This window comes from Tursiops truncatus, chromosome 5 (genome assembly GCF_011762595.2).
Source record: "Tursiops truncatus isolate mTurTru1 chromosome 5, mTurTru1.mat.Y, whole genome shotgun sequence".
NCBI classification, from domain to species: Eukaryota; Metazoa; Chordata; class Mammalia; order Artiodactyla; family Delphinidae; genus Tursiops; species Tursiops truncatus.
Window position 1 is genome coordinate 34,639,525 of NC_047038.1, and position 22,105 is coordinate 34,661,629.

Sequence of the window (22,105 nt, forward strand, 5' to 3'; positions counted from 1 at the left end):
CCTCCTATGTTGGGTGCATAAATATTTACAATTGTTATATCTTCTTCTTGGATCGATCCCTTGATCATTATGTAGTGTCTTTTTTGTCTCTTCTAATAGTCTTTATTTTAAAGTGTATTTTGTCTGACATGAGACTTGCTACTCCAGCTTTCTTTTGGTTTCCATTTGCATGGAATATCTTCTTCCATCCCCTTACTTTCAGTCTGTATGTGTCTCTAGGTCTGAAGTGTGTCTCTTGTAGACAGCATATATATGGGACTTGTTTAGCCAATTAATTTAGCCATTTAGCCAATCTGTGTCTTTTGATGGGAGCATTTAGTCCATTTATATTTAAGGTAATTATTGATATGTATGTTCCTATACCCATTTTCTAAATTATTTTGGGTTCGTTATTGTATGTCTTTTCCTTCTCTTGTGTTTCTTGCCTAGAGAAGTTCCTTTAGCATTTGTTGTAAAGCTGGTTCTGTGGTGCTGAACTCTCTCAGCTTTTGTTTGTCTGTAAAGGTTTTAATTCTCCATGAAATCTGAATGAGATCCTTGCTGGGTAGAGTAATCTTGGTTGCAGGTTTTTCTTCTTCATCACTTTAAATATGTCCTGCCACTCCCTTCTGGCTTGCAGAGTTTCTGCTGAAAGATCAGCTGTTAACCTTCTGGGGATTCCCTTGTGTGTTATTTGTTGTTTTTCTCTTGCTGCTTTTAATATGTTATCTTTGTATTTAATTTTTGACAGTTTGATTAATATGTGTCTTGGCATGTTTCTCCTTGGATTTATCCTGTATGGGACTCTCTGTGCTTCCTGAGCTTGAATAACTATTTCCTTTCCCATATTAGGGAAGTTTTCAACTATAATCTCTTCAAATATTTTCTCAGTCCCTTTCTTTTTCTCCTCTTCTTCTGGAACCCCTATAATTTGAATGTTGGCACGTTTAATGTTGTTCCAGAGGTCTCTGAGACTGTCCTCAGTTCTTTTTATTCTTTTTTCTTTTTCTGCTCTGCAGGAGTTATTTCCACTATTTTATCTTCCAGGTCACTTCTCCATTCTTCTGCCTCAGTTATTCTGCTATTGATCCCATCTAGAGTATTTTTCATTTCATTTTTTGTGTTGTTCATCATTGTTTGTTTCATCTTTCATTCTTCTAGGTCCTTGTTAAATGTTTCTTGCATTTTGTCTATTCTATTTCCAAGATTTTGGAGCATCTTTACTATCATTATTCTGAATTCTTTTTCAGGCAAACTGCCTATTTCCTTTTCATTTGTTAGGTCTGGTTGGTTTTTATCTTGCTCCTTCATCTGCTGTGTGTTTTTCTGTCTTCTCATTTTGCTTATATTACTGTGTTTGTGGTCTCTTTTTTGCATACTGCAGGTTCGTAGTTCCCATTGTTTTTGGTGTCTGTCCCCAGTGGCTAAGGTTGGTTCAGTGGGTTGTGTAGACTTCCTGGTAGAGGAGACTAGTGCCTGTGTTCTGGTGGATGAGGCTGGATCTTGTCTTTCTGGTGGGCAGGTCCACGTCTGGTGATGTGTTTTGGGGTGTCTGTGGACTTATTCTGATTTTACGCAGCCTCTCTGCTAATGGGTGGGGTTGTGTTCCTGTCTTGCTCGTTGTTTGGCATAGGATGTCCAGCACTGTAGCTTGCTGGTCATTGAGTGGAGCTGGGTTCTGGCATTGAGATGGAGATCTCTGGGAGATTTTCGCCATTTGATATGTGGAGCTGGGAGGTCTTTTGTTGACCAGTGTCCTGAAGTTGGCTCTCCCACCTCAGAGGTACAGCACTGACTCCTGGCTGCAATACCAAGAGCTTTTCATCCACACGGCTCAGAATAAAAGGGAGAATAAGTAGAGAGAAAGAATTAGAAGTAGGAAGAAAGAAAGAAAGGAAGGAAGGAAGGACAAGAAAAGAAGGAAAGAAAGAAAGAAAGGAGGGAGGGACAATGGCAGGAAGGAAGGAAGGAGGGAAAGAAGGAAAAAAGAAAGAAGATAAAGTAAAATATAATAAAGTTATTAAATTAAAAAATAATTATTATGAAAAAATTTAAAAACAAAAACAGACAGAACCTTAGGACAAATGGTAGAAGCAAAGCTATACAGACAAAATCTCATACAGAAGCATACACATACACACTCACAAAAAGAGGAAAAGGGGAAAAAACCCATAAATCTTGCTCTCAAAGTCCATCTCCTCAATTTGGGATGATTCATTGTCTATTCATGTATTCTACAGATGCAGGGTACATCAAGTTGATTGTGAAGCTTTAATCCGCTGCTTCTGAGGCTGCTGGGAGAGATTTCCCTTTCTCTTCTTTGTTCTCACAGCTCCCAGGGGCTCAGCTTTGGATTTGGCCCTGCCTCTGCGTGTATGTCGCCGGAGGGCGTCTGTTTTTCGCTCAGAAAGGACGGGGTTAAAGGAGCAGCTGATTCGGGGGCCCTGGCTCACTCAGGCCGGGGGGAGGGAGGGGCATGGAGTGCGGGGTGAGCCTGCGGCGGCAGAGGCCGGCGCGACGTGCATTCTCCCGGGGAAGTTGTCCCTGTATCCCGGGACCCTGGCAGTGGCGGGTTGCACAGGCTCCCCAGGAGGGAGGTGTGGATAGTGACCTGTGCTTGCACACAGGCTTCTTGGTGGCAGCAGCAGCAGCCTTAGCGTCTCCTGCCAGTCTCTGGGGTCCGCGCTGTTAGCTGTGGCTCGCGCCCGTCTCTGGAGCTCCTTTAAGTAGCGCTCTTAATCCCCTCTCCTCGCGCACCAGGAAACAAAGAGGGAAGAAAAAGTCTCTTGCCTCTTTGGCAGCTCCAGACCTTTTACCGGACTCCCTCCCGGCTAGCCTAGCCGTGGTGCACTAATCCCTTCAGGCTGTGTTCACGCTGCCAACCCCAGTCCTCTCCCTGCGCTCTGACCAAAGCCCGAGCCTCAGCTCACAGCCCCGCCTACCCCGGCGGGGGAGCAGACAAGCCTCTCGGGCTGTTGAGTGCCGGTCGGCACTGATCCTCTGTGCGGGAATCTCCCTGCTTTGCCCTCCGCACCCCTGTTGCTGCGCTATCCTCCGCGTCTCTGAAGCTCCCCTCTCCACCACCTGTAGTCTCTGCCCGCGAAGGGGTGGAAATCTTTCGTCCTTCACAGCTCCTTCTCACTGGTGCAGGTCCCGTCCCTATTCTTTTGTCTCTGTTTTTTCTTTTTTTTCTTTTGCCCTACCCAGGTACGTGGGGAGTTTCTTGCCTTTTGGGAGGTCTGAGGTCTTCTGCCAGCCTTCAGTAGGTGTTCTGTAGGAGTTGTTCCACGTGTAGATGTATTTCTGGTGCATCTGTGGGGAGGAAGGTTATCTCCGTGTCTTACTCTTCTGCCATCTTCCCCTCTTCCCTCTGCCTGGGGAGAAATTCCAGCAGCAGGTATGGGTGACACATCCTCTTGTTTAGCAGGTGGTAGCCTGGCAACTCCTCTCCATTCTCTGATAAAAATATAAATTTTCCTTTGCTTCTGAACCAAACTCAGTTTTGGTCTGTTGACTCCAATGACACTGGGCAGGGGGACCCTTGTTGGGGCCCACTCCAGCCCGCCAACCACAGGACTGTCGCGGCTTCGGCCGCCGGGGCCCCTCCAGAGACGGCAGCCTCAGTGAGGCCGCCCTCCCCTCAGCCTCCGGGGCAGTTCTGTGATGGTGGAGGGAAGAGACCCCAAGCTGTGGGAGTTCCAGCTCTGCGGAAATGCGGGCTCCGTTCTGGGCCTATCTTTTCAAATTATGGTTTTCTCTGGGTATATGCCCAAGAGTGGGATTGCTGGATCAAATGCTAGCTCTATTTTTAGTTTTTAAAGACAGTTCTCCATACTGTTCTCCATAGTGGCTGTATCAATTTACATTCCCACCAACAGTGCAAGAGGGTTCCTTTTTCTCCACACCCTCTCCCACATTTATTGTTTGTAGGTTTTTTGATAATAGCCATTTGGACCTGTGTGAGGTGATACCTCATTGTAGTTTTAATTTGCATTTCTCTGATGAAAAGATGCTCAACATCACTAATTATGTGCTTTTTGGCCATCTGTATGTCTTTTTAGAAATGTCTATTTAGATCTCTTGTCCATTTTTGGATTGGGTTGTTTGTTTGTTTGTTTTTATATTGAGCTGCATGAGCTGTTTGTATATTTTGGAGATTAATCCCTGGTCGGTTGCTTCATTTGCAAATATTTTCTCCCATTCCAAGGGTTGTCTTTTTGTTTTGTTTATGGTCTCCTTTGCTGTGCAAAAACTTTTGAGTTTAATTAGGTTCCATTTGTTCATTTTTGTTTTTACTGTTATTTGGAAAATAAGTTTACTGGATATAGATCTTGCTGTGATTTATATCAAAGGGTATCCTGCCTATGTTTTCCTCTAAGAGTTTTACAGTATCTGGTCTTACATTTAGGTTTTTAATCCATTTTGAGTTTATTTTTGTGTATGGTGTCAGGGAATGTTCTACTTTCATTCATTTACATGTAGCTGTCCAGTTTTCCCAGCATCATTTATTGAAGAGACTGTCTTTTCTCAGTTGTATATTCTTGCCTCCTTTATCATAGATTAGGTGACCACAGTTCATGGGTTTATCTCTGGGCTTTCTATCCTATTCCTGATATATATTTCTGTTTTTTGTGCTAGTACCATACTGTTTTGATGCCTGTATCTTTGTAGTATAGTCTGAAGTCAGGGAGCCTGAATCCTCCAGCTGTTTTTCTTTCTCAAGATTGCTTTGGCCATTCGTGGTCTTTTGTGTTTCCATAAATTCTAAAAACAAATTGTTCTAATTCTGTGAAAAATGCCATTGGTAATTTGATAGTGATTGCATTGAATCTGTAGATTGCTTTGGGTAGTATAGTCCAAGTATAGTCCAATCCAAGAACATGGTGTGTCTCTCCATTTGTGTCATCTTTTATTTCTTTCTTTTACCAGTACCTTATAGTTTTCTGAGTATAGGTCTTTTAGGTAGTCTTATTCCTATGTATTTTATTCTTTTTGATGCGATGGTAAATAGGTTATTTTTTATATATTCTAAAAATCTGTCTTTTAATTGGTGTTATTAGACCATTCACATTTAAAGTAATACTGATATAGTTGGATAAATATTTGCCATGATTATAATTATTTTCTATTTGTTACATTCATTCTTTTTTTCCTCTTTTTCTGGCTTTTTCTTGTTTAATTGAACATTATATATGGTTCCATTTTCTCTCCTCTATTTATTAGCATATCTGTATATTGGTTTTTAACCAATCTAATTCCACTTTCAAATAACACTGTACTACTTCAAGTATAGTACAAATAACTTACAGAGTATTCACAATTCCTCCCTCCCATTCCTTGTGATATTGCTGTTTTTATTTATTTACAGACTATAATTACCCAAAACATTATTACTATTATTACTTTAATAAAGGTTTTTGTAGCTCAATTGAGAAAAAAAATATTTTACCTTCATTATTTCTTCTCTTTTATTCTTTCTTTATGTAGAGTTGAGATTCTTGCCTATATCACTCTCTTCTCCTAAAATAGTCTTCTAAAACATCTTCCAATACATGTCAACTCCCTCAGGTTCCCATACAATATGAGGTAAGCACTATTCTTCTGCTGGAGAGGAATTACCTCAATTTTTGTTTGTTTGGGAAAGATGTTACTTCTTCACTTTTGGAAAATAAGTTTACTGGATATAGAATTTTAGGTTAGTGATTTTTTTCTTTCAACATTTTAAATTAAAAGAAAAATTTACCCCACTCTCTTGCCTGCATGGTTTCTGCAGCGATTTGCTATATACTATTACTCTTGTTCCTTTGTAAGGAAGGTTTATTTTTTTTCCTCTCCTCTGGCTTCTTTCAAGATTTTCTCTCTTTTAAGTTGATATGTTACACAGAAACATTTGTGGTTCTACAGTTCTTATTTAAAAATAGCAAATATCTTGACAATTTTTGTTCATACACCTTACATCATGTAAAATTTGAGGTCCAAATTTTTATCTCCATCTTATAGACATTCAAAGAGGCATTGAGAGTTAGTAAGTGATTTGGTAGTCTCCAGAACCAGTGCCCAAAATTACTATGCTATATTTGTTCCCACTAGTAGTATCATGTCTTTTCTAAAATAGTCTAGTAAAAGCAAATGCTGAATGACCAGTCTCCTCATATCAAGCTCTCATCTTTTACTGTGTGGGCTTCTTATCTCCCAGGTTCCATCTCTAAGTCCCCTCTGGATTTCCCTCCTTGCAGCAAATAAGAAATCAATGCTAAGCAGTATGTAGTTACCATCATCACTGTCTTTCTTATTGTATAGGTTGCATGTCTAAATATAATGATAATGTATATTTCCTTCTTGTCCACTTGTAACAAAATTCTAATTATAACTACCATACAGACATAATGTTGCTTCAATACACTACCACAGATTTTCAATTTAAATAATATCCAGGTATAACTTACCCATTAGAAAAAAAAAAAGCATGAAAGAACTTACACAGTAGAAACACTGCTTTTTGTGTATGCCTATAATTAATGACCCAGTATCCTTACTGTATGATCAGTGAATGAAAAAATGGCATGGAAATCCATCAAGTTTCACAAAGAGATCCATCAGTAATGTGTAATTTTCATTTGTTAAATTTCCCCATGATTAATGTCAAATTCATAGTTGTAACATTTGTTTTTACATATCTCTAGACAGGAAAGCCACATGAGGTCATCCTCCTTCCTTGTATCTTTAGTTCTGATCTGGAATAATGCATATTATCCTCACCTAGGGGTTCTCAGGCTTCAGAGGGCTTATTTAAGATGTTTCTCTATGCAAATGAGATACAAAATATCTTCTTTCCTCTTTAATAATTTTATCTGATTATCTTGATAGCATTTTTTATACATCTTGCTTACTGGTTTACTCCAATGAAGTCCATGCTTGGGTCATCCAGACTTTCAGTCAGTGTTCTCTTTCAAAAAACTTAAAGAGAAGGGAAGTCCAGAATGTACTCCTTCTCCCCACCTTCTATGCATTAATGTTATGTAATATTTTACTTAGTCAAATTTGTTAGAGTTTAGGTATTTATTTTTACAATTGAGACTATAATAGAAATGTAATAAAGCATTTTATATCTATTTTTTTAAGAATTCAAAATATATGAACTGAAAAAGAAAAGTAATACTTACAAGAAAATCTCACCATCCACTTCCCATACCACCCCATTGCAGCCTTTGGTATATTTCAGGTCTGAAGGCTTCTCTTTAATTCCAGAGCAGAAGATAAAGAGGGAGTTAGAGCTTAGAATTCTAAATATAAAACATAATATATTCATCAAAGACATAAAACAAACACAATCAACTATATGTTTAGGTTAGTACAGAGAAAGAGATCACTGATTTTAAATTATCACATATAGAAGGAAAATGTACAGAAGGAAAATGGAGAAGGGAATCATTTTTGCAGAAAATACTAGAAGCTAACTAGTATATAGATATAATAGTCAATCTTAAAATGACCAACCACTCCCTCCTCTCCATGAACCGCATATCATGTTAAGAGGAGCATTTATTTCTCCACCCCTTGAATCTGGGATGGCTTTTGATCAACAGAGTGCAGAAAAGGAGGCATTGAGAGACCATCAGTTTCTGCTTCTCTACCCTTGAAATGTTCACACTTAGGGTACTCCCTTTCAGAAACCAGACACATTGAGAGGTCATATGGAGGAAAACTTAAGAGACCTACTTGCCAGCAGTTCTCAGCCAAAAGCTAGCAACAGCTGCCAGCCATGTGAGGGAGCAACCTTGCATATTATAGCCCATTCAAGCCCCCATATGACTATAGCCCTAGTTGATGTCATGTGGATAAACCATCCAACTGTGTCCAATCTACTCACAGAATGGTGAGAGACTGTTAAGTCCCTAAGTTTTGGGGTAGGTTTCTATGCAGCAGTTGATATATAAATATATATGATGGAAATAGTTGACCAGGGTGTGAACTTGGTAAACAAAGTCTGGTATAGAAGTAAACATATTAGGCTGACGATGGCAAAGGGAATTTAAGATAAATACTTGGCTAATATATGTATCCTAGTTAAATAAAATATCCTCATACAGGATACAGATTTTTTTTCATTTTAGGTATTTGAAAGTAAAGGAGACAAAATTTTGGAAAGCATCTCTTCACAGTGCAGTTGCATACCTAATGTGCAAAGAAATAGAAGAGTTTAGTGATACTTGATAAAAGCCAAATTTTCTATGTTATTTAAAGAGAAAAAGCACAAAAAGAAGGGAAAAAATCCTTACATATAAGTTATTTTAAAAAGAAAATTATCAAAAGTTTACTGAAAAATATGGAGGCAGGGGGAAGAATAGAAATGTAATTCTGGGATGAAAAAGTAACTTTCAGTAACAGAAGTGAAACGAAGTTTGAAGGTGTCACCATGTGCCCTTTTCTCTCATAATCCTTTTTTCATATATGTTGTGGAAATTACCATACTCAATTTTAAATGATTTGTTCATATGTGTTTCATATCACTAAACTATAAACATTTTCAGGGCAGAGATTAGTCCTATTTACATTGTTATCACTAGGATAATATAGACAGCAATGGATGGGTGTTTAGTGAATGAATGGATGAATAAATGATTTAGTATAAACTGATATGTGAAATTAGTTGTGAAATGCAAAATCAACCTATTGGCAGAAGCAGGTCCTTTGTCAGAGATGCCTGTGTTATTTTTATGGGGTGTTCTAATTCTCTTGACTTAAGACTCAAAGAAAGCTGGAAAATGCTCTCTTCTAGAGAGCCCAAGAGACTGACCATAATATATAAGGGAGAATGTGAAAAATGCATTTTTTAAAAATCAACAAATATATACACTAAAACCTAAAGTTTTACAACAGCTCTTAGAGTTGCAAACAAACTAATTCTCAATATATACCAATCATTTTAAGTCACTGAGCACCAACTATGTGCTAAGCATTTTATCTGGAGACATGCATGTGGATACCCTATGGTCCCTGCTCTGAAGAGGTCATGGGATATTGGGCAAGATTGAAATGTAAGAAGGGGGTCATTAAAAAAGTGCCTACACATGCAAAGGGATTAGTCTAAAGTCCTTTGATTTTATTATCTTTTTATAAGCACACACTGAGGAGTAGTTTTATTCCCATTTGTAGTTAAAATATTAGGATGAGATTCAGTAACTTGTTCAAGGCAACCTAACAAAATGAGAGAGCCAATATTTAGAAATCCATTCTTTCATTTTTCTCTCTCTCCAGCCCCCAAACTATAAACGGCAATACCATGAGTTGAAAGAATTGACATAAGTCTATGCAAGGTGCTATGAGGGCAGGAGCAAAGCTCACTTGGAATAAGGAACCTCTGCCTATATGGGATGCTATGATAAGGCTGTCATTGTGTCTGCACCCCTATTCTCCCCTGCTCTCCACTGGCGTGGCTATTCTGCAGGAGCATAGAATGGCTAGGAACTTGTGGAGTTGTGCAGATTTGGGCTTAATCCTGGTAAGTGTGGTAGATGTGTGACTGTGGAGAAGTTACTTAGTCCATCGGAGACTTTCTTTCCTGTCCATAAAATAGGAATATCCATGTGTACATGATATAGCTTTATGAGGATCACACGAGATATGTTAAGCACTTAGTACAGTGCCTGGTGTAAATACCCTCTTGGCAAGTGGTGAGAGTTAGTCTAATGAATTTTTCATTATAGCTATTTTGATTTGTGGTTGGTTGATCTGATTCTGTGGGTCTGGATAGGATGTTTTCCCAGAGATCCATGATATTGGCAGATACTCTTAGATACTTTTGTTAAAATAAGGAAAGGGACTTCCCTGGTGGTCCAGTGGTTGAGACTATGCACTCCAATGCAGGGGGCCCAGGTTCGATCCCTGGTCGGGGAACTAGACATTGCATGCTGCAACTAAGAGCCCGCATGCTGCAACTAAAAGATCCTGCATGCTGCAACTAAGGAATCCCTCATGCTGCAACTAAAAGATCCTGCACACGGCAACAAAGATCCCACATGTTGCAACCAGGACATGGTGCAGCCAAATAAATAAATTAATAAATAAATATTAAAATAAGGGGAATCTTGGAGCATCTTTTCTCACCTGACCAGTGATTACAGACTTTAAATTTCAGACCATATCTCCAGGAATGAGGTATTAAATATCCTTTAGAATCCCAGACCCACACTTTATGATCAATTTTTTTCCACATTCAGAGACAAGAAATCATTCATGAATGAAGGCTTTGCTTCACATCATGGGACAATTTCTCCCCAGCCTCTCTGGTAATCATCTTTCGCCTGTAGTTCTAGTGAAGCAAGCAGCATTGGCTCAGTTTGCTAGGAAAAGTATTCCCTAAGCATGTATTCTTCACAGCATTAAAAATAGAGTGTTTGATCAGGGCTCTTTAGGCACATTTACTGGTTAATACTTTTACTCAGCCCGTGAATCTGAACAGAAATAGTTAATTTTCAGAAGGCTGTAAATAAAAAAAAAAAATTCAGTGCTTATTTCCACCCCAATCCTGGCCTCATCCCAGCCAAAACTAGATCTTCAAAAATCTAGAATATTAGAGGTCTGAGGGTCTGCCTTCAATTCTCCTGGGCAGCAGGACAAGGAGGGAGGTCAGAGCTCAGAATCCTGACTCCAGATAACAAGAGTGGCACAAGAAACATAGGAGAAAAGACATGAATTCACTAAAGGGTAACAGCCGGAGCAGGCACTTACCAGATGAACTGGGAAGGAAATGTCTTAGAAGGCCTTCAGAACGTGGAGGAAAAGGAGCAGTTAATCCGAAATACAAAATTGAAAGGCACGGCAGATGCACGATTCTAGTCTTTCAGAGAAGATTCCTTCCAGAATTCAAAAGCATCTAAAAGAAGCAAGACAATTGGTTGCTGGGCTCAATATGTAAACACAGTGCTGGTTGACACAGTGAAGATGTTTGTTAGAAAAGTTAATGCAATGTCAGGGTGGAAGATCAATGTTTAACCTGATTTCATTGCAATTATTGGCCTGCCTTGGAATACAGAATGGAAAATTAGCAAACCAGAAAAAGGAACATGTAAGGGACTTTTTCATAAGCAAGCTGTCAAATCATGGACACTGATATTTGTGATTAAAAAAGAAGTCAAGAATTACTTGCATTTTTAGTTAATGCATGCCCTTATAATGTATATGCACATATTTTTATTAATTTGTGGAATATATTGAAATTTCTATTTGCCGCAATATCCAGGTAAGGTCACAGAATGTTAGAGATTCACTGAGTTCAGTTCTCTGATTTTACAGATTAAACCCTAGGGAACAGAGCTGCCACATGACTTTCTGGAAGTTAGTCAAGTGGAAGTAAGGTCACTGAAGTGCAATGACTCATTTTACAGGTGAAGAAAGAGGGGCAGGAGACCAGTGGAAAGATTGTTGCCTGAGCCATGACTCCAGTCTTGTGTTATTACCTGATGAACCTGTGCTTGATATATGAGGCTTTCTCACTGTAAAAATTCCCTTAGAATTCTTTGATGAAAATATCCTGTGAGTGTTATTTAATCCTCATCATACTGTACACAAAATAAAGATCATTTTCCACAGTATAAAAATCAAAATATATACATGATTGCTGGACACAGAGATGAGTTAAAAGAGCTTTTTGATGCCTCCACATGAACTCTAGCTTCTCTTTTTACTTGATAATTTGGATAAAATCTAACGAAGTTACTGTAATCTTTTTCTACAGTGATTATTAAAGCTGATATTTCAGTCTATATTTAAGAAATTCTTACTGGGAAAGGAAACTAAGAAGTGTTTTGTTTTGTTTCCATTGTATCATACTTCAGAAAGAGGAACACTCAGAAAAGAAAATGCTGTGTTTCCTGGGCATGAGGACGCCTGTTCAGGGCCCTGGGAGAGTGAAGCGCGCGCTTCTGTACAGCAGTCCAGGGTTGACGTCACAAAGCCCCTGCTGCAGAGCTGGGCCCACCCGCGGAGCATACTCTCATCCCAGGCACGATTAGTACAACCCCCAGTGCAGCTGTCCATTGAGGGTGACCAATTGAAAAACAAGGAGTCAGCCAATTAATTACACTGTCAGCAATAAATGTAACAATGGGCTGTAGTGGCAATTCCGTCCCGTGATGCATCCAGGCAGCCATCTGTACGTCTGTCTTCTCCGTCCACTGGGCACTTGTTGCTGCAGAATTGGTTTAGACAAGTGGCTTAGCTTGTCAGGTAGCAGGCAGGAACTGCCTCTCCTCCTCTGTGAGGCTGTCTTCATTAAGTTTTACTTCTATCAGAAGAATCAACTATGAGTACAAATTGTGGATTCAGCAACAGCCCTGGCCCTAATGATAAATAAGCAGATCACTAATTCAATCTTGTGTTTATTCATTTACTAACATTTGTTGAGAGACTTCTGTTTACCAGGCACACACCAGAGAAGTAAGTATGTGAAGAGAACTGAGTCCACCTATACAGCAAAAGTTAATGTACGTTGACATAGCATCACTAGGGATATCTGTGTATTTTGTGGCCAATGCACTGGATAGCTGTCCCTTAGAAAATTCCATTTTTATGACCCATGTGGACAATTAAAATTGCTGAGTTCTTCCTTTTTTCCCCAACTGTTTTTGCTACTCCTTTTTCTTTGAATTCTTTGAATCAGTTTTGAAGATGCTTATTTAAAAAATTAGAATAGAAAGGCAGCACAGAGAAGTCTTATCTAATACTTGTCAAATTAAGAACAGTGAAGCCTGTTACTTTATGTTATTGATTAACATCCCCTTAGCCAAAAATGTGAATTGCTGATTTGTTAACCATATCTTAATTTCAACTTGATTTCATCAAATTCCAGAGGGATATCACTCCAGTCCCACTCCTCAGTACCAGCACATACCTGAAAATCATTTAGATTGTTCTCCTGTTCATGCTCAGAGGGAGCATTTAGAGTTTAGGATTAAAACAGCTGAAGAGCTCTGAACAAACATTACTCTAAGACGATGACTTCTATTTCTACTTTCCATTGGATCATCTTTCTTTTTCTATGGCTCTATTTCTAATCTTTTTCCCCCATTACTAACCAGATCTGGGCTTCTCATCTCTAATACCTAGCCATAAATGTGAAGCACAAGTAAGTATTTTAAATGAATGAAGCTGAAAATTTCCTGTACTTAATATTAAAAAGCAGATGGGACACATGTTCTATATGTGTCTCTTGCTAGAGGCGCCCCGCCGCAACTTTTTTTTTTTTTTTTTTTTAACAGATCAGAGCTTTTTGCTAAAATGAACAGGAAGCAGAAGGAGAACCAGGAGGAGAAGAATGGGAATTTCAATCTCCCTGGAGTCCATTTTGCCCCAAATAGGTTTTATGCTGAGTTGACATTTTAAAAACACCCTATTACTCTGATGAGAGGAAGAGAACACACTGACATGGGATTTGATGCAAAATGTAGATTTGGGTGGAAATGAGTTTTAATGATGCTGTAGTAACTGTCTTGTTCTTTGAACATTCAGGGAAGAATGAAAATAAAAATAACCTTTTATTTCTTTCCTCCTTTCTTTCTTGCCTCTGTCTCTCTCTTTTCATCCTTTCCACCCTTCCTTTCTTCCATTTTTTCTTTTACCTCATGTCTTTAAGCACTTAGCATGTGTCAAGACTGTGCAAGATGCTGGTGAAAAGGAATGACATGGCCTGTGCCCTCAAAGACCTTATAGTACAGTTGGGAAGACTGACAAGTCAAAAAACAATTTTGGACTTCCCTGGTGGCTCAATTGGCAGAATCTGCCTGCCAATGCAGGGGCATGGGTTCAATTCCCTGGTCCAGGAAGATCCCACATGCCACGGAGCAACTAAGCCCATGTGCCACAACTACTGAGCCTTTTCTCTGGAGCCCTTGAGCCACAACTACTGAACCTGCATGCTGCAACTACTGAGGCCCGCATGCCTAGAGCCCGTGCTCTGCAACAAGAGAAGCCACCGCAATAAGAAGCACGCGCACCGCAACGAAGAGCAGCCCCGCCCCTCGCTGCAACTAGAGAAAGCCCGTACTCAGCAACAAAGATCCAACAGAGCCAGAAATAGATAAATTAATTAAATTTTAAAAAAAAAGCAATATCAATTCCTTGTTTAAGGGCCCTCTACCAGGATTTTATGAGAGAGATGCTCTGGGCTTCCCTGGTGGCGCAGTGGTTGGGAGTCCGCCTGCCGATGCAGGGGACACGGGCTCATGCCCCAGTCCGGGAGGATCCCACATGCCGCGGAACAGCTGGGCCTGTGAGCCACGGCCCCGGAGCCTGTGCTCTGCAATGGGAGAGGCCACAACAGTGAGAGGCCCGCGTACCGCAAAAAACAAAAAGAGATGCTCTTTTATAAGAGAGGTGCCTAACCTAGACTCGGCAGAGTCCTCTAAGCAGAACTCAGAAGATATTTTCAATTTTGAACTCAGAAGATTTATTAAGCACTAGTTAGGTAAATAGAAATGTGAATTATTTCAGGGCATTGGAAATATCAGGAACAAGTCCACAGAGCAAAGAGAGAACAGGACTTTCAAGATGTCTTTTTCCTGTCACCCTTCCCCCACCTAATTATGGAAAATCTTGTGAGTTCTAGGAGTGTGTGTCTATGTGTCTGTCTGTCTAGAATAAAGAGAATTACACTTGTCTAGAGAATGTAGGATTGTCTGAGAATTCTGCTTTGAAATTTCTGGAGAGGAGAAAGGAGTATATACGGATGATATAATAAAAACTACTATTTACTTGGTGCTTTAAGATGTGACAATCACTGTGTTAAATTATTTATTGTAATTTTAATTTAGAAATGTATTACTACTACTACTACTACTACTACTACTACTACTACTACTACTACTATTTGGTTTATAAACAAAGAAGGTAAAGCTTTGAGGGTTTAAGCAACTTGCCCAAGGTGCCATTGAGGCAGGTCTCAAATCCACCTGTTTGGTTTGATAATCTACCCTTTTCATATCTTATACTGCCTTGTGAAAATAAAAAAAAAATAAAGATCTAAAAGAGCAAAAACAGGGCTTCCCTGGTGGCGCAGTGGTTGAGAGTCCACCTGCCGATGCAGGGGACATGGGTTCATGCCCCGGTCTGGGAAGATCCCACATACTGCGGAGCGGCTGGGCCCATGAGCCATGGCCGCTGAGCCTGCACATCCGGAGCCTGTGTGCCACAACGGGAGAGGCCACAACAGTGAGAGGCCCACGTACCGCAAAAAAAAGAAAAAAAAAAGAGCAAAAACAAAGACACAAACAAACAAACATACTTAGGAGGAGGAGCAGAAACAGTAGCCACATAACACTTCCCTGTACGCTTGACATGTAAGGCCCTGTGCAGGGTACCTTGGCAAATATATGAAATAATTATATAATTATTTTATTTTTATATAAAATGGTCTTATCTCTAATATTTTACAGTTTAGAATGTGGAGATGAGAAGTATATATATAAAATAATTCATAATACTGAGGAGTAGTGATCATAAATAACATTTGAACTGTAATTTTCAATTTCTAAAATCGTCTTCACATAAATATATTATTTTATAAAAGTATGTAAGATGGTTATGTTATTCAGTTTTGGCTGAAACCACGCTATGTGACAATCCTCAAATGTCAATGGCTTATAACCTCAAGCATTTTTTCTCTTGACATTTGATCTGTGGGTTGTTTTTGTTTCTCTGATCTCATGTGGGCTTGCCTGGCTTTGAGTGGGTTACTCTTGACTGCAGCCTTCCATTTAGGTTTGGTTCAGCTTCATTCATTTGTCTTCATTCTGAGGCCCAGGATAAAGCTATAGCTTCTTGGGGCATGTTATTCACAGAGTGGATCATAGGAGCACAAAGGAAGGCAAATAGAACCATGGAAGCATGCTTAAAGTATCTGCTCACGTCATGTCTCTTAACCTTCCATCAGCCAAATCAAGTCACATGGCCAAGGCCAACATCAGTGGGAAGAGGAAGTGTGTTCCACCCACAGTGGCAAGGAATGCAAAGTCACAAGGCAAAGGATGTGGATGTATCATCCTACTGCAGGGAGGAAAAGAAATGAAGACAGTAGTCCTACAAATGAGGACAGAAATCCAAAGAGTGTAAGTGGCCTGCTCCTGACCACACAGTTAATAAGTAGAGGAGCTGGGATTCAGGTCTTCATCTTTGGGTTCCAACGTGTATGTGCAAAGTGCTCTAAAAAGGGAAAATGATTACTTAAGCCCAGGGAGTCTAAAAACTTTTCTGGAAGGGTGAGATTTGATATAGATATAGATATCATTTGATATAGATATGAAAATATACATAGATATTAATAGGTTAATTATACATGCTTGTTTACCTGAGACAGTCCCTGAGTAATCACTTCTCTTCCTACCTGCCTCACCCCAACCCCACCAAAGGGTTCCCGTTTGGAAGATAAATTGTACAATCACTTTAGGTTCTAAGAAGTGGATCAGAATAAGAAGTGTGTTCCACTGAAGTAGAACCTTGTATATAATTCCTGAAAAAAGGCAAAAATACACATGGTATATTCAAATGCAATGAAGAGACTAGTTTGTTTGGTATGGAGGCTATAAGTTGGGGAGTATTTGGAGAAATTTATTGGAGACACAGCTGAGACCAATTTGTTGGTTGCCAGAGAGAGAAGATGGGGTTTATTTTCATAGTAGCCACTGAAAATATAGGAACAGGATGGTGGCAATATTACAGGTGGTGATTTAGAAAGATAAATGTAAGACAAGTTGAATAAAAGTATAGGGTAAAGGAACCAGTTATTAAACAAAATCAGTAGTCTTGATATGAGTCCATGATAGTCTATACCAAATATACCACTCAAGTGGAAATGTAGAGAAGGCAGTTGAATATATGGAACTGGAGCTCAAGGAGAGGTCTATGTTAGAAGTATGATTTTGAGAGTCTAGTCTTGACATTCAATGTGTGACCTTATACAAGTTACTTAACCACTTGAAACTTCAGGGTCTTTGTTGTCCAATTTCTTAAGAAAAAATAAAAGTCACACTTCCATGAAATAGCATGGGTCCACTCCTCCAAAAAGAGTTAGCTATGATTATTCATTTCTACATTAAGCAAGCAAACATTTATTGTATTCCTGCTATTGGCAGGAACATTGAGTTATTGGCACTGGAGGATTTTCTTTGAGGAATGCATTGCTCACTAGAAGTAGTTCTACTCTTATGAGCTTATGGTCTAGGAGGGATACACTTGATAAGCCAAAATATACAAAACAGGGGGACAGAAAAACACTGTTGAATTTTCGGGTGGGAGTTATTTCCAGTTGTGGGAAGCATTTACAAAGAAGGAAGCAAATGAGTTGGGCCCTGCTGAATTATTGGTATCTGGATATAGAAAGAAGATGGGATAGAACATGTGTAACAGAATGACCAATATAATAATAACATTTTGGGGGGAGGAGGAAGATGGCAGAAGAGTAAGACGTGGAGATCACCTTCCTCCCCACAGATACACCAGAAATACATGTACACGTGGAACAGCTCCTACAGAACACCTACTGAACATTGGCAGAAGACCTCAGACCTCCCAAAAGGCAAGAAACTCCCCACGTACCTGGGTAGGGCAAAAGAAAAAGAAAACAGAGACAAAAGAATAGCGAAGGGACCTGCACCAGTAGGAGGGAGCTGTGAAGGAGGAAAAGTTTCCACACACTAGGAAGCCCCTTCGTGGGCAGAGATTGTGGGTGGTGGAGGGGGCGAGCTTCGGAAGCCGAGCACAGCAACAGGGGTGCAGAGGGCAAAGCGGGGAGATTCCCGCATAGAGGATCAGTGCTGACAGGCACTCACCAGCCCGAGAGGCTTGTCTGCTCAACCGCCGGGGTGGGTGGGGCTGGGAGCTGAGGCTCAGGCTTCCGTCCAGAGCGCACGGGGAGAGGACTGCCAGTGTGAACACAGCCTGCAGGGGTTATTGCACCACGGCTAGCCGGGAGGGAGTCCGGGAAAAGTCTGGAGCTGCCGAAGAGTCAAGAGACTTTTTCTTCCCTCTTTGTTTCCTGGCGCACGAGGAGAGGGGATTAAGAGCGCTGCTTAAAGGAGCTCCAGAGACGGGCGCAAGCCGCAGCTAACAGCGTGGACCCCAGAGACGGGCGGGAGACGCTAAGGCGGCTGCTGCCGCCACCAAGAAGCCTGTGTGCGAGCACAGGTCACTGTCCACACCTCCCTTCCGCGGAGCCTGTGCAGCCCGCCACTGCCAGGGTCCCGGGATCCAGGGACAACTTCCCTGGGAGAACGCATGGTGGGCCTCAGGCTGGTGCAATGTCACTGGCCTCTGCCGCCGCAGGCTCGCCCCACATCTGTACCCCTCCCTCTCCCTGGCCTGAGTGAGCTGGTGCCCCTGAATCAGCAGCTCCTTTAACCCCGTCCTGTCTGAGCTAAGAACAGACACCCTCCAGCGACCTACATGCAGAAGCGGAGCCAAATCCAAAGCTGAGCCCCGGGAGCTGTGAGAACAAAGAAGAGAAAGGGAAATCTCTCCCAGCAGCCTCAGGAGCAGTGGATTAAATCTCCACAATCAACTTGATGTACCCTGCATCTGTGGAATACCTGAATAGACAACGAATCATCCCAAATTGAGGAGGTGGACTTTGAAAACAAGATATATTATTTTTTCCCCTTTTCCTCTTTTTGTGAGTGTGTATGTGCATTCTTCTCTGTGAGATTTTGTCTGTATAGCTTTGCTTTCACCATTTGTCCTAGGGTTCTGTCCATCCGTTTTTTGTTTCTTACTTAAAAACTATTTTTTCTTAATTATTTTTTCTTTTAATAACTTTATATTTTATCTTATTTTATTTTATCCTCTTTCTTTCTTTCTTTCTACTATTTCTCCCTTTTATTCTGAGCCGGGTGGATGAAAGGTTCTTGGTGCTGCAGCCAGGAGTCAGTGCTGTGCCTCTGAGGTGGGAGAGCCAACTTCAGGACACTGGTCCAAAAGAGACCTCCCAGCTCCACGTAATGTCAAATGGCGAAAATCTCCCAGAGGTCTTCCTCTCAAAACCAAGACACAGCTTCGCTCAACGACCAGCAAGCTACAGTGCTAGACACTCTATACCAAACAACTAGCAAGCCAGGAACACAGCCCCATCCATTAGCAGAGAGGCTGCCTAAAATCATAATAAGGCCACAGACACCCCAAAACACACCACCAGATGTGGACCTGCCCACCAGAAAGACAAGATCCAGCCTCATCCACCAGAACACAGGCACTAGTCCCCTCCACCAGGAAGCCTTCACAATCCACTGAACCAACTTTAGCCACTGGGGACAGACAACAAAAACAACAGGAACTACAAACCTGCAGCCTGCAAAAAGGAGACCCCAAACACAGTAAGATAAGAAAAATGAGAAGACAGAAAAACACACAGCAGATGAAGGAGCAAGGTAAAAACCCACCAGACCTAACAAATGAAGAGGAAATAGGCAGTCTGCCTAAAAAGGAATTCAGAATAATGAGAGTAAAGATGATTCACGATCTTGGAAATAGAACAGAGAAAATGCAAGAAACATTTAACAAGGACCTAGAAGAACTAAAGAGGAAACAAGCAATGATGAACAACACAATAAATGAAAATAAAAATACTCTAGATGGGATCAATAGCAGAATAACTGAGGCAGAAGAACGGAGAAGTGACCTGGAAGATAAAATAGTGGAAATAACTACTGCAGAGTAGAATAAAGAAAAAAGAATGAAAAGAACTGAGGACAGTCTCAGAGACCTCTGGGACAACATTAAACGCACCAACATTCGAATTTTAGGGGTCCCAGAAGCAGAAAGGAAAAGAAAGGGACTGAGAAAATATTTGAAGAGATTATAGTTGAAAACTTCCCTAATATGGGAAAGAAAATAGTTAATCAAGTCTGGAAAGCACAGAGAGTACCACACAGGATAAATCCAAGGAGAAACATGCCAAGACACATATTAATCAAACTATCAAAAATTAAATACAAAGAAAACATATTAAAAGCAGCAAGGGAAAAACAACAAACACCACACAAGGGAATCCCCATAAGGTTAACAGCTGATCTTTCAGCAGAAACTCTGCAAGCCAGAAGGCAGTGACAGGAGATATTTAAAGTGATGAAGGAGAAAAACCTACAACCAAGATTACTCTACCCAGCAAGGATCTCATTCAGATTTGATGGAGAAATTAAAACATTAACAGACAAGCAAAAGCTGAGAGAGTTCAGCACCACCAAACCAGCTTTACAACAAATGCTAAAGGAACTTCTCTAGGCATGAAACACAATGGAAAGAAAAGACCTACAATAACAAACCCAAAACAATTAAGAAAATGGGAATAGGAAGATACATATCGATAATTACTTTAAATGTAAATGGATTAAATGCTACCACCAAAAGACATAGACTGGCTAAATGGATACAAAAACAAGACCCATATATATGCTGCCTACAAGAGACCCACTTCAGACCTAGGGACACATACAGACTGAAAGTGAGGGGATGGAAAAAGATATTCCATGCAAATGGAAATCAAAAGAAACCTGGAGTCAGAATTCTCATATCAGACAAGTAGACTTTAAAATGAAGATTATTGCAAGAGACAAAGAAGGACACTATATAATGATCAAGGGATCGATCCAGGAAGAAAATATAACAATTGTAATATTTATGCACCCAACATAGGAGCACCTCAATACATATGGCAAATACTAACAGCCATAAAAGGGGAAATCAACAGTAACACATTCATTCAGTAGGGGACTTTAACACCCCACTTTCACCAATGGACAGATCATCCAAAATGAAAATAAATAAGGAAACACAAGCTTTAAATGATACATTAAACAAGATGCACTTAATTGATATTTATAGGTCATTCCATGCAAAAACAACAGAATACACATTTTTCTCAAGTGCTCATGGAACATTCTCCAGGATAGATCATATCTTGGGTCACAAATCAAGCCTTGGTAAATTTAAGAAAATTGAAATTGTATCAAGTATCTTTTCTGACCACAATGCTATGAGACTAGATATCAATTACAGGAAAAGATCTGTAAAAAATAAAAACACATGGAGGCTGAACAATACACTACTTAATAACGAGGTGATCACTGAAGAAATCAAAGAGGAAATAAAAAATATACCTAGAAACAAATGACAATGGAGACACGACGACCAAAAACCTATGGGATGCAGCAAAAGCAGTTCTAAGAGGGAAGTTTATAGCAATACAAGCCCACCTTAAGAAACAGGAAACATCTCGAATAAAAAACCTAACCTTGCACCTAAAGCAATTAGAGAAAGAAGAACAACAACAAAAAAAAAAAACCCAAAGTTAGCAGAAGGAAAGAAATCATAAAGATCAGATCAGAAATAAATGAAAAAGAAATGAAGGAAATGATAGCAAAGATCAATAAAACTGAAAGCTGGTTCTTTGAGAAGATAAACAAAATTGAAAACCATTAGCCAGACTCATCAAGAAAATAAGGGAGAAGACTCAAATGAATAGAATTAGAAAAGAAAAAGGAGAAGTAACAACTGACACTGCAGAAATACAAAAGATCATGAGAGATTACTACAGGCAACTCTATGCCAATAAAATGGACAACCTAGAAGAAATGGACAAATTCTTAGAAATGCACAACCTGCCAAGACTGAATCAGGGAGAAATAGAAAATATGAACAGACCAATCACAAGAACTGAAATTGAAACTGTGATTAAAAATCTTTCAACAAACAAAAGCCCAGGACCAGATGGCTTCACAGGTGAATTCTATCAAACATTTAGAGAAGAGTAAACAACTGTCCTTCTCAAACTCTTCCAGAATATAGCAGAGGGAGGAACACTCCCAAATTCCTTCTACGAGGCCACCATCACCTTGAGACCAAAACCAGACAAGAATGTCACAAAGAAATAAAACTACAGGCCAATATCACTGATGAGCATAGATGCAAAAATCCTCACAAAATAATAGCAAACAGAATCGAACAGCACATTAAAAGGATCATACAGCATGATCAAGTGGGGTTTATTCCAGGAATGCAAGGATTTTTCAATATATGCAAATCAATCAACGTGATACACCATATTAACAAATTGAGGAGAAAAACCATATGATTATCTCAATGG